An 11,536-nucleotide genomic window follows, 5' to 3' on the forward strand; every position below is an offset into this window, starting at 1 on the left:
AAGTGCCTACTACGTGCTGGTCACTGTGTATAGCGACACAAAAGTGAAGCCGAGACGACGTGTATGTAATTAATGAATAATGACTAATAAATGTATAATTACAGCAATAGATTCAATTTTGTATTAGAATAGGATGCAGTATACAGGCTAACAATAGATTATTGTAGACTGTGTACTAACAGCAGTTGGTAGCTCAATTAAATACAATATAAACGCTCCAAACTACACTAAGCATTTTGGGACACCCTTTGTCTACAGGCACATAGGACAGATACAATGCACATTGTATAGTTCACGTATAGCATACGCCGCGTATAGATGCATAGGTATCAGACATACTAGATACATACTATCTCTCTCCACAGAGAAGCTACAAAATAAACCAGGGAACGTTGGGGAGAAGCCGTCTGATGACTAGAGGAAAAGCCTCTGGTAGAAGAGAAGGTGGTGCTTGAACTGAGCCCTGAGAGAGATTCTAAGAGATGGCCACCTCCCCCAGCAACGTAAGAGTCAGGGGCACACCCTTTCCTCAGACCCCTCCTCCTCCAGTTCTAGAAACTAGAACCAGGAATAAATCAACTCTGCCATCGTTCCTGGATGCGGCTTGTCAATCTACTCAACTTCCTTTTGGTCCCTCTTTCAATATCCCTTTAAATTCCGGGACCAAATTACCCCCTCCTTGTCCACTACTCACCTAGGTGTGTTTTTTCCCCATTAGAGTACAAACTCCATAACTGAGACTGTGTTTGTGTTAATAATACAATGTTCATCACACAGTAAGTGTTTAATAAATACTTTCTCATGCATTCTGAAGAAGGTGAGGAAGGAGTGTATTCCAGACACGGGTAATAGCCAAGACAAAGGCAAAGAGTCAGAGATGGAGTACATACATGAGGAATCCCAAGAAGGTCAGTTTGACCGTATTTCTGTGTGTGTTAAGGCAGAGAGCGGGTTGGAGCCAGGTTGCAAAGGGCTTTAAATGCCAAAGGAATTTATATTTGATCCTGGAAATTTTAGGAAGGCATTTAAATTTACTGGAGAAGAGAGTGACATGGTCAGAGCTGTGTTTTAGAAAAATCCACTTTGTCAGCTGTGTGAAGGATGTATTAGAGGAGAGAGACTTGGGGAGGGTTGTTGTGTCAGTGTTCAGTCATGCCTGACTCTCCATAACCCCATTTGGGGTTTTCTTGGCAGAGATACTGGAGTGGTTTGCCATTTCCTTCTCTGGCTCATTTTACAGATGAGGAAACTGAGGCAAAGAGGGTGAAATTACTTGCCCAGGGTCACACAGCTTGTAAGTGTCTGAGGCCAGATTTGAACTCAGATTTTCCTGACTCTAGGTCTGGTACTCTATTCCCAGAACTTGGACAGTGCCTGGTTCTTAGTAAGCATTTAATAAAGGCTTCTTGATTTGGTTTGGCATAAGGGGGAAAGCCACTTCTTCAAGTCTCAGTTTTTCTGTATCACATGGGGCTAATGACTTCACAAAGTGACTTGCCCAGGGTCACACAGCTAGTAAGTGTCTGAGGCCAGATTTGAACTCAAGAAGATGAATTTTCCTGACTCCAGGCCCAGCACTCTATGCACTACATTACCTAGCTGCCCTGAGGGAGGGAAGACAATTCTAATTAGGCTACTGCATTAGTCCAAGAGTAAGGGCCTACACTGGGGTGTCAGCTGTGGGAATGGAGAGAAGTGAGGGGCTACTTAGAAGAGAAAGGTCACCAAGCAAGATTTGGCAGCTGATTGGATATAGGGGTAAGTGAGAGTGAGGAGTAAAAGATGCCAACTGAGTGTCAAGGTGACCCTGGGTGACTAGGAGCACAACAGGATCCTTGGCAGTAATAGGGAAGTTCACAGAAGGGAAGGATGATGAGTTCTAGCCATGCCAACCCTCTGAGGGTAGAAACAGAGCCCTAAAGTGCCATACCCCACATCCCTTCATCACCATGTGGGGGGCAATGGAGGGAGGAAATGGAGAAGCCATAGAATCCTGGGAGTACCATACAGTAAAAACAAACATCTCCAATGCGTACACCTCAACCTCAACATACATACACCCCACTCTGCTCAGAGTTGTATCTGCCCTTGTGTCAGGGGCTCCCTCATCCACACACCCAAATGATTGTGGGAAGTTGAATATCTAACCCTTGTGCCCCGATACACCTGGAGGGTTGTGTCCTCATACATGCTAAAAGGACCAGAATTTAAGACTACCTCGAAGGACAAAGCTGTGCCAGTCCCCACAGCACATCTGCATTTACTAGAGATAGTGGGATAAAAATGTTTTTGTTTCAAAGTAAAATGATATCTGCTTGCAGCTGTATTGCACAGATAGGAGAAATTATTTAAAATTATTTTTAATTCTTGAGTAATTTGACAAAATTAATGCGTTTGGTCCTTATATTAAAAGCCCACAAGCTCACAGAGCTCACCACACAAACATGTTTATTCAAGGACTAAAGGAAACCAGATAGGAAATGGTCAAAGAAGCACATACTGCTTAGCCACCATCGGAAAGAAAGCTCTGCTGTGGCGGCACAAATCGGAGCCAAGGCTCACAATCTCAAAGCCATCAGAAGTATCTGGTCTTACATGGGACTAAGCAGAAATACCCTCCATGATGCCCCCAAACAGTGGTCCTCCAGCCTCAACTGAAAGAGGGGCATGTGAGGCCTTCTGCATTTAGAACAAGTTGGGATCTTGTCTTAGGATCCTAGATCTACAGCTGAAAGGTTATCTAGTCCAGCCCCTCATTTTACCGATGGAGAAACTGAGGCCCAGAAAGTCACTCCTCCAAGGTCACACAGAGAGTGAGTGGCAGAATCCAGACTTAGATTCTATCAGTCTAATGACCCAGAATCCAAGCAGTTTGCATCCACTCAGGGGCAGATCTACTTGTTAAGAAGTTGTTCCTTATAGACCCTAAATCTGCCTCTCCACAACTTTCACCCAGTACAACACCCAGCTCTGCCCTCTAGGGCCAAGCAGAATAAAGCTTATCTTGCTGCTGGACAGCTCCTTGAACACTTGAAGGAAGCCACCTGCTGAACTTGGTGGCAGCACTTTCAGTCTAGGTCAGAAAAACAACCAAACAAACCCAACTCTCTGGTCCCCACTAAGCTTTCTCTTCTCCTCAGTTTCGTTAGCCAGTGTGGCCCATTCTTCTTGCCCTTTTCTGGATGTCATCCACCTTCTTAAGATGTGGTACACAGACCACATCTGGTATTCCAGATAAAGGCCGAGCAAGGCAGAATGCCAGAGAACTATGACCTCACCCCTATTCTGAATACAACTCCCTGCCTTCTCTTTGTGCACAGAGGTGAAGAAGGATGAAAGAGATAGAGGTGAGTGCATTGGGACCTGGCAACTGACAGTGCAAAGGGTGAATGCATGGATTCAGAAAGGCAAAGGAGCTAGGATTACAACCTGACAAGACTGGGGATAATCCTTCAGGGGAAGAAAGGGATGTTTAAAGAAATAGAGGTCTTCCAGGCATTCCTGAGGAAAAGGCCGGAGCTGAACAGAGAACATGAGATTCAAAAACAAGGCTCAGGAGAAGCATAAAAGGATAACATGAAAGAGGAATCATAAGGTTAAATTGTTTACATTCCTATATGAGAAGAAGATACATGTAACTCCTAAGAATCTGATCATTACTGAGGCAGTTAGGAGGTTACAAAGACAGAGGGCACAAAACTGAGTCATATGGTGGAATGATCTCAAGAGAAAAAAAATGGAAGGGTGAGAAAGCAGCATTCACTGGGAAAAGGGGGAAGGGAGAGGAAAAATGAGGAAAATTATCTCACATAAAAGAGGCCTGCAAAGAAGAGCTTTTACCATGGAGAGGAAGGGGGTAGGGAACAGGCAACAATTCTCATCTGAACTGGTTCCAAAGGAAAGAAAATTTTATATATATATACACATACATTCAGCTGAGTATGGAAATCTATCTTACCCAACAGGGAAGTAGGAGGGAAAGGGGATAAGAGGAAGGGAGGGGGGGTGATAAAAAGGGAAGGTAGATTAAGGAAGGCAGGGGTCACAATTAAGAGGAGAGACAGGGTTAAAAAAGAGAGAGAAAAGGATAAATGGAAGAAAATAGGATGGAGGGATAACACAATTGGTAATCATAACTGTAAATGTGAATGGAATGAACTTACCCATAAAACAGAAGCTGATAGCAGAATGAAATAGAAACCAGAATCCAACAATACGTTTACTGGAAACACACTTGAAACAGAAAGACACACACAGAGTACAAATAAAGGGCTGCAGCAGAATCTATTATGCTTAAGTTCAGGTAAAAAAAAAAAGACAGGAGTGACAGTCACAATCTCATACCAAAAACAGACCTAATTGAAACAGATAATCAGAAAACTACATTTTTTTTGCTGAAAGGTAGCATAGACAATGAAGTATTATCAATGCTAAACATATATTCGCTAAATGACAAAGCATCCAAATTTGGAAAGGAAAAGTTAAATGAGTTATAGGAGGAAATAGACAGTAAAACAATACTACTAGGGGACCTCAACTTTTCCCTCTTGGAACTAGATAAATCTAACCATAAACTAAATAAGAAAGAAGTTAAAGAGATGAATAGAATTTTAGAAAACTTAGATATTATAGACTCATGGAGAAAACTGAATGGGAACAGAAAGGAGTACACCTTTTTCTCAGTTGTACATGGAAGTTTCACAAAAATTGGCCATGTGTTAGGGCATAAAAACCTCACAAATAAATGCAGAAAAGCAAAAATATTAAATGGTCCATTTGGGGGCCATAATGCAATAAAAATTCCATTCAGTAAAGGGCCTTAGGAGCTTAGATTAAAAATTAATTGGAAACTAGTAGGATAATCCAAAAAATGAGAGAGGCAAAAAACAAATCATAGAAACAATCAATAATTTCATTAAAGATAATGCCAAAGTTGTACTTAAAGGAAATTTTAAACACTTAAATCAGAGAGAGGGAGGGAGGGAGGGAGAGAGAAAGAGAGAGAGAGAGAGAGAGAGAGAGAGACCAGACCAGATCAATGAATTGGGCGTACAACTAAAAAAAAATTAGAAAAAGAACAAAATAAAAATTCCCTATTAAACACTGAAAGAGAAATCCGGGAAAATTTAAGGCTTGATTAACAAAAGTAAAAAAACAAACAAAACCCATTGAACTAATAAGTAAAACTAGCAGCTGGCTTTATGAAAAAAAAACAATAAAAATAGATAAACAATTGCTTAATTTGATTTAAAAAGTAAAATGTAAAGAAAAGAAATTGAAAGAATACGAATAAACATTGGGAAAGCAAATTATAATAATTTGCAGACTATGATGGTATACTTAGAAAACTCTAGAGAATCAACTAAAAGACAAGCTGAAATAACTAACAACTTTGGCAAAATTGCAGGATATGAAATAAACCCACACAAAGAATTAGCATTTTTATATATTACCAACAAAACCCAGCAGGAAGAAATAGATAGATTCCATTTAAAATAACTACAGACAATATAAAATGCTTGAGCATGTACCTGCCAAGACATACCCAAGAACTATACAAACACAATTACAAAACACTTTTCACACAAATAAAAATAGATCTAAACAATTGGAGAAATATTTATTGCTCATAGGTAGGCTGAGCCAATATAATAAAAATGACAACTCTATTTAAATTAAATTACTTATTCAGTGTCATACCAATCAAACTACCAAAGAATTATTTTATAGAGCTCAAAAAATAATAATTCATCTGGAAGAATAAAAGGTCAAGAATATCAAGGGAATCAGTGAAAAAAAACTTAAGGAACGTTGCCCAGCAGTACCAGATTTCAAATTATATTACAAAGCAATGATCATCAACACAATCTGGTACTGGCTAAGAAATAGAGTGGTGGCTCAGTGGAATAGATTAGGTGCACAACACACAGAGGTAAATGTCTACAGTAATGTTGTGTTTGATAAACCCAAAGACCCAAGCTTTGGGGGCAAGAACTCACTATTTGACAAAAATTACCAGGAAAACTGGAAAACAGTCTGGCAGAAACTAGGCAGAGATCAACATATCACATTGTATACCAAGATAAGGTTAAATGGGTACATGATGATAGAAAAAGCACATGTTTTCCTATGGACCGCTGACATACACACACACATACACACATATGAAGAAAGTTTTTTAGGTGGGGTTTGGGACAGTTTTGGAGAGCAAAATTGGAGGGCTAGGGCAGTTAGAAGTGGTCAACTGAGTTAAGGCTTCGGTGATTGGAGGCTTCAGTGATTCTTGATTCATTAAAAAGAGATGATTTGATTTGCCAAGAGCCCTTGTGATATTTAGGGTTCCCTCCAGCGCCACCTAGAGTTGCAGAGGGGTAACGTTTCACATAAGAGCTCCTTGCCCTCTGCTGCCATCTGAGAGGGCTGTGAGCTCCTGCCTGATTGGATGGGGCAGCAAGCAGATGAGTGGAGCTAGTCTGACGAGCCTGGCATTTTAGCTGACAGAGAACTCGCATTCATGTTCAGAGCTAATGTTTTCTAAAGTTCATTTTTAGGGTGACAGGTAGTCGAAAGAGTTTATTCAGCTGTGTTTGAAGAGTGAAGAGGAAAAGATTTCCCAGGCCGAAGAGTGGTAAGCATCACCAGCCAAGCCATAAACAGAGAGGAGCCAGCAACATTCCAGCCAACAGTCCCGAGTCTGACTTACCCTGCACACATTAATTTTCCTCCCTCCTGTGTTTCCCTGCTAGGTTCTTTATAAATGTGTGCCTACTCTTCACTGTAGCCACTGAGTGCATTGGTGAAAGGGTGTGATCTGGTTTTCTACGTGTATTGTGATGTATTTATTACTTAGTGCATTTGCCTTAATATTTTAGTATCTATAACATTATTATTTTTGTGCATTATTATTAAGTAAATGGCTATGTTTCAGATTTTTTAACATCATTATTGTGAGTGGCTGGTTATGTAGACAGAAAACATATTGGGCTGGCTGAGACTGTTACTTTGCTTGAGCTTGGGAGTCCTGAAATGCAGTAGGGCTAAACGTGGCCCAGTGTCTGCACTAAGTCCAGCGCCAATGTGGTGAACCTGTGGGGCAGGGGGGCTACGAGGCTACCTAAGGAGGTTCAAGCTAGCCCAGGTTGGAAACAGAAAAAGTTAAGGCTTCCTTGCTGATCAACAGTGGTACTGGGCCCATGAATGCCTGTTGCACCTCCCTCCTGGGTGAGACAAGAAGATCCAGTTGGAAAAAAGGAAGGAAGGAAGGAAGGAAAAATGGATGGGGGTTCGAGAGGCAGAATGGTGAGCAGGGGAAGTATATTTCCTCTCAATAGTCTTGCCCCTAGAACCCTGAAAGAGTCTGAATGTAATAGTGTCATGGTAGCGATCAATCACTGGAAACTTAGACCTGCTAATGTAAGAGCAGGCTGAGGAGTGAGGCAAATCCAGAGAAAAGTAAAGTGGTCTCTACCTACACCTCGGTGAGAGGGATGAGGCCCCCAAGTACTACACATTGTGGGGGATGATTACGTGCTACTGTAGCACCCCATTTGCCAGAATCCCCACAGTAGCAAAGAACTGGAAACTGAGCAGGTGCCCCTGGCATGTGGAATGGCTGAACAAGTTATGATATATGAATGTGCTGGAATACTACTGTGCTATATGAAATGATAAAGGGGATGGTTTCAGAGAAACCTTGGAAGACTTGTGTGAACTGATGCAGAGTGAAAATACTAATACCCAGAAGAACAACTTGTCATTGTATATTGTAACGACAAATGTTTTGGAAAGATCAACCCAATGCTCAACCAGAATTTCAGAGAATTCCTGGTGAAACATGCTGCCCACCTCCAAATAGAGAGGTAAAGGACTCACTAAGACAGATTGAGATTGAGACCGCTGTTTTGTTTTTTGATGAGGCCAACGAACGGGTTCAATCTGCTTGACTATACATGTTTGTAACAGGGAGTTTGTTTTTCTTGCTTTCTCAGTGGAGGTTGACAGGGTGTAGGAGTGGGAAGAAGAGAATGTGGACTTTAAAGTAAAACTGAATTTTGAGAAAGGACTAGACCCGAGATCAGCCACTGCTGCTGCTAAACCTGATTTCCATCCATCCATTACTCTGGTCCCTCCTTTCTCTCCCAGACTGTCTCTTCCTCTCTAGCTTCACTTTCCTACCTTCAGAGTCTTGACATTAATCCATTTTAACAGTATCGTTCTCCACCATTGATTTCTTTACCCCTGCTTCATGCTCTGCCAATCCCCAACCTTGGGTCAGCCCCAGCCTCCACCTTTTGTGCCCTGGCTCTTAGGCTAACAGAGTTCACCAGACCATGCAGACTGGGTCCACCTATCTGGCCTTCCTCACTCCACAGCAACCCTCAATTCAGCTTTGATTAACTGTCACACTCCAAGCAACAGCTGTCCCAAATTTCTTCTTAGCGCCCATCCCCTCTATCCTTCCACTCAGCAGGTAATGTTGCTTAGAGAAGATCAAGGCCATCTGCTGATGAGCTAGCTGCCCCCTTCACATCTCAAATTATGTTGACCGCTTCATGAGTCTCCTCCTCCTTACAGCCTTAGAGGAAGAGGTGGCCCTTCTTTTTGAACCTTCCCCCTCCCCTTTCCACCCCTTTGGGAGCTTGCCCTTCAGTCAATCTCCCTGTCTTCAGCCTCTCCCTATCCACTCATCCACTGAGGCCTGCTCCACTCTCTGGCCTCCTTTTCAGAGCTCTCAGGATCTGTGATTCAGCAGCATCATTATTTCTTCCAGCAAGCCTGCTCCTAGTCCCTTTGCTACTCAATTGATGGCCTCTGACAGTTGCTATGGCTAAAAAACAGATGACTCTGCCTCCAGCCTCAGTGAAACTGGTCCTTGGCCAACAGATTCAGTCCATTACCAGGTACACAAAGCTTGTCAAGCCTGGCAGGGATACAGCCTTGGAAAATCCCAGGTAAGGTTTTCCCCCAGCCATGCTGAGGATTCTGTGCAGGCAGGATACTCTCAGTCTTAAAAACCTGCCACCAGATGCTGTTGTTGTGCATCCTTCATCCTCAAAGAGAACCAATGATATCAGGAGGGTGATGTCATGACTTGCCAGGACTTGGATTTAAGTGAGGCAGGGCTGTGCAAAGTCACCAGCCTCACTCTGTCCTCCAAAGTCCAGTGGCCAGACATAAGTCAAGGCAACTGGTGATGGCCCAGCTGCTACCCATTCAACCTGCCTTTTGCTATCTTTTCTCCTGCCTTGAGACCTCCTAGAAAGAGTTCTCCACAGTCACTGCCCTGACTTCCTCACCAAACTACTTCTCAAGCCTCACTTCAGTTTCACTTGGGTGGGGCAATGAACCGGAGAAATGAGATGGTCGTCTTCATCTTGGGGCCTTGGTCTCTGATCCAAAGGCTGCGCTTCATTGCTAAACCTCATGGCCGTTTCCCAGTCCCCATCTTCCTTCTCTGAAGCTCTCCACCTCGCTGACCACACTCTCTCCCTCCCTTGGCTGCCCTGATGCTCCTTTCCACTGATTCTCCTCCTGCTCGCCCATCATGTTGCTCCTTCTCCATTACTGGGTCACCATCCATCCCCTTCCTTGGGTATGGAGCTCCCCAAGCCTCCCTCCTGGGCTCTCTTCCCTCTCTATAGCTTCTCCCTGGGCAATACTAACACATACATATTGGTAAATACCAATACTAATACCCACTTATTGAGGAATACTAATCCATGTTGATAGATCTCATCAGCTTACTTGGGTTTAATTATCATCTCTACACATAGTACTCCATAATCCATATTTACAACTTTAATTTCTTTCCTAAAATCCAGGTCCTGAATCTCAACTACTTTTTGGACATCTCCACCCAAATATACTATTGACTTCATGAGCTCAGCAAAGAAGGTGAGCTCCCAGTGCAGGGGGACTTTTGATTTTTGTATAATGTAAATTGATGAGGAAGTCAAGGCAGTGACTGTGGAGAACTCTTTCTAGGGTCTCAAGGGAGGAGGAAAGATAGAAAAAGGCCATCTGAATGGCTAGCACCAAAGAGTATATTACACAAAATTTAAACTCTTAGGTTGGGTCCCTACAGGGCAACTGCTACCTTATATCCTAGGAGTAATCATACCGGTCACTACTTCTAAGTGCTTCTGAGCCCCAACTGGTGTGCTCCCCATTAAAAATCAGCCAATAAACAATTAGCTTTCAGCAAAGCTAAAGGTGGTATGGTAAGTTAGTGTTACTAAGTTGGTATAGTAAAAATAGTGGGGACAAAACACACTTCACCCCCCCCAAAAAAAACCCCAGGGCACTCTTTTTGGCAAATACACACAGGTCCATGGGAATAGTGGGCTTACCTAAGGGTATGATGGCAGTGAGGCAAACAGCATGGCAAAGTGATGCTTTACAACGCCTGGCACTTGAAATCCATTTTTTTGCTTTGTAGAGTCCTCACAGAGCTTCTTTGGGATGTTGCTCTCCACTGGGCAAACAGTTTGACTAGGATCTGGAGATCTGTGCCTTTTGGAGTTCACATCCAGCATTTGTCTCTGCCACAGAGGGTCGTCTTTTCTCTATTGGCATCTCTCCATAGTTCATCTAACCCCGTTCATCTCTGCTTCTGATGCGGGTGATTCCCTAGCCATCGGCCATTGCCCCTCTGGTGACCCCACAGCTATGCCCTCACAGGCTTCCTGTGATCGCCAGCCCTTTCAGCATTCCTGAGATCCCTTGCCAATTCCAATCTGGATGCTCATTCACCTGAGATAAGTAAAGAATAAACAGAGGCAGCCAGGTGTTCATGGATACATGGTGGTCAGGAAGGGGATTGGGGCTAGCTGCCTTTTTCTCACTAGGCTCTTGTGAGGCAGCTCACAGCAGTCCTGGTGCTTCCAAGTTAAAAGGAAAAGAGCGAGTAGAAAGGCACACCACTCCTTTAGCAGATAGCCTGAGGTCCAGCTCATCAGCCAATTAGAGAATTTTCCATCAGCCACTACAAAACCCCTGACTCATCCCTGGTGAGAAGTAGGCTACCCTCAGTATTTCCTGCAGTGGACTGAGGGAGCAGGAACATCTGCCAAGGCTCCATATAACCCACCAGGAACGACCAATCCACGCACCCTCCACGAGTGCTGCTGCACTATGAGCAAGAGGATGAACTCATGCTTGTCGGTGGCCCTTTTCTCCCATGCGTTAGAAGATACTGCCTTTCTGAATCCTTCTGCTTAGGCACTTCCTCCAGGAAGTCTTCTCTGATCACTCCAACTGATCATATTTCCTCCCTCAGATACTGTCATGGAACTTTTCCTTTGTCCTCTTACTCCCTAATCCATTTATCTACATAGAGGTTCCCCCACCCCAAGAATAGAGTTGGCTCTCTGATGTCTCCTCCCCTTTTCTAGGGGCCAGTTAAATTGGGGGGGGGTGTCTTAACCTGCGAACTTGGTTTTCTTAAAAAATATTTTGATAACAGTATTTCAATGTAACCGGTTTCCTTTGGAATTCTACGTATTGTATTGATTTCAAAACATGTTTCTGAGGAGGG

This window comes from Trichosurus vulpecula, chromosome 6 (genome assembly GCF_011100635.1).
Source record: "Trichosurus vulpecula isolate mTriVul1 chromosome 6, mTriVul1.pri, whole genome shotgun sequence".
NCBI classification, from domain to species: domain Eukaryota; kingdom Metazoa; phylum Chordata; class Mammalia; order Diprotodontia; family Phalangeridae; genus Trichosurus; species Trichosurus vulpecula.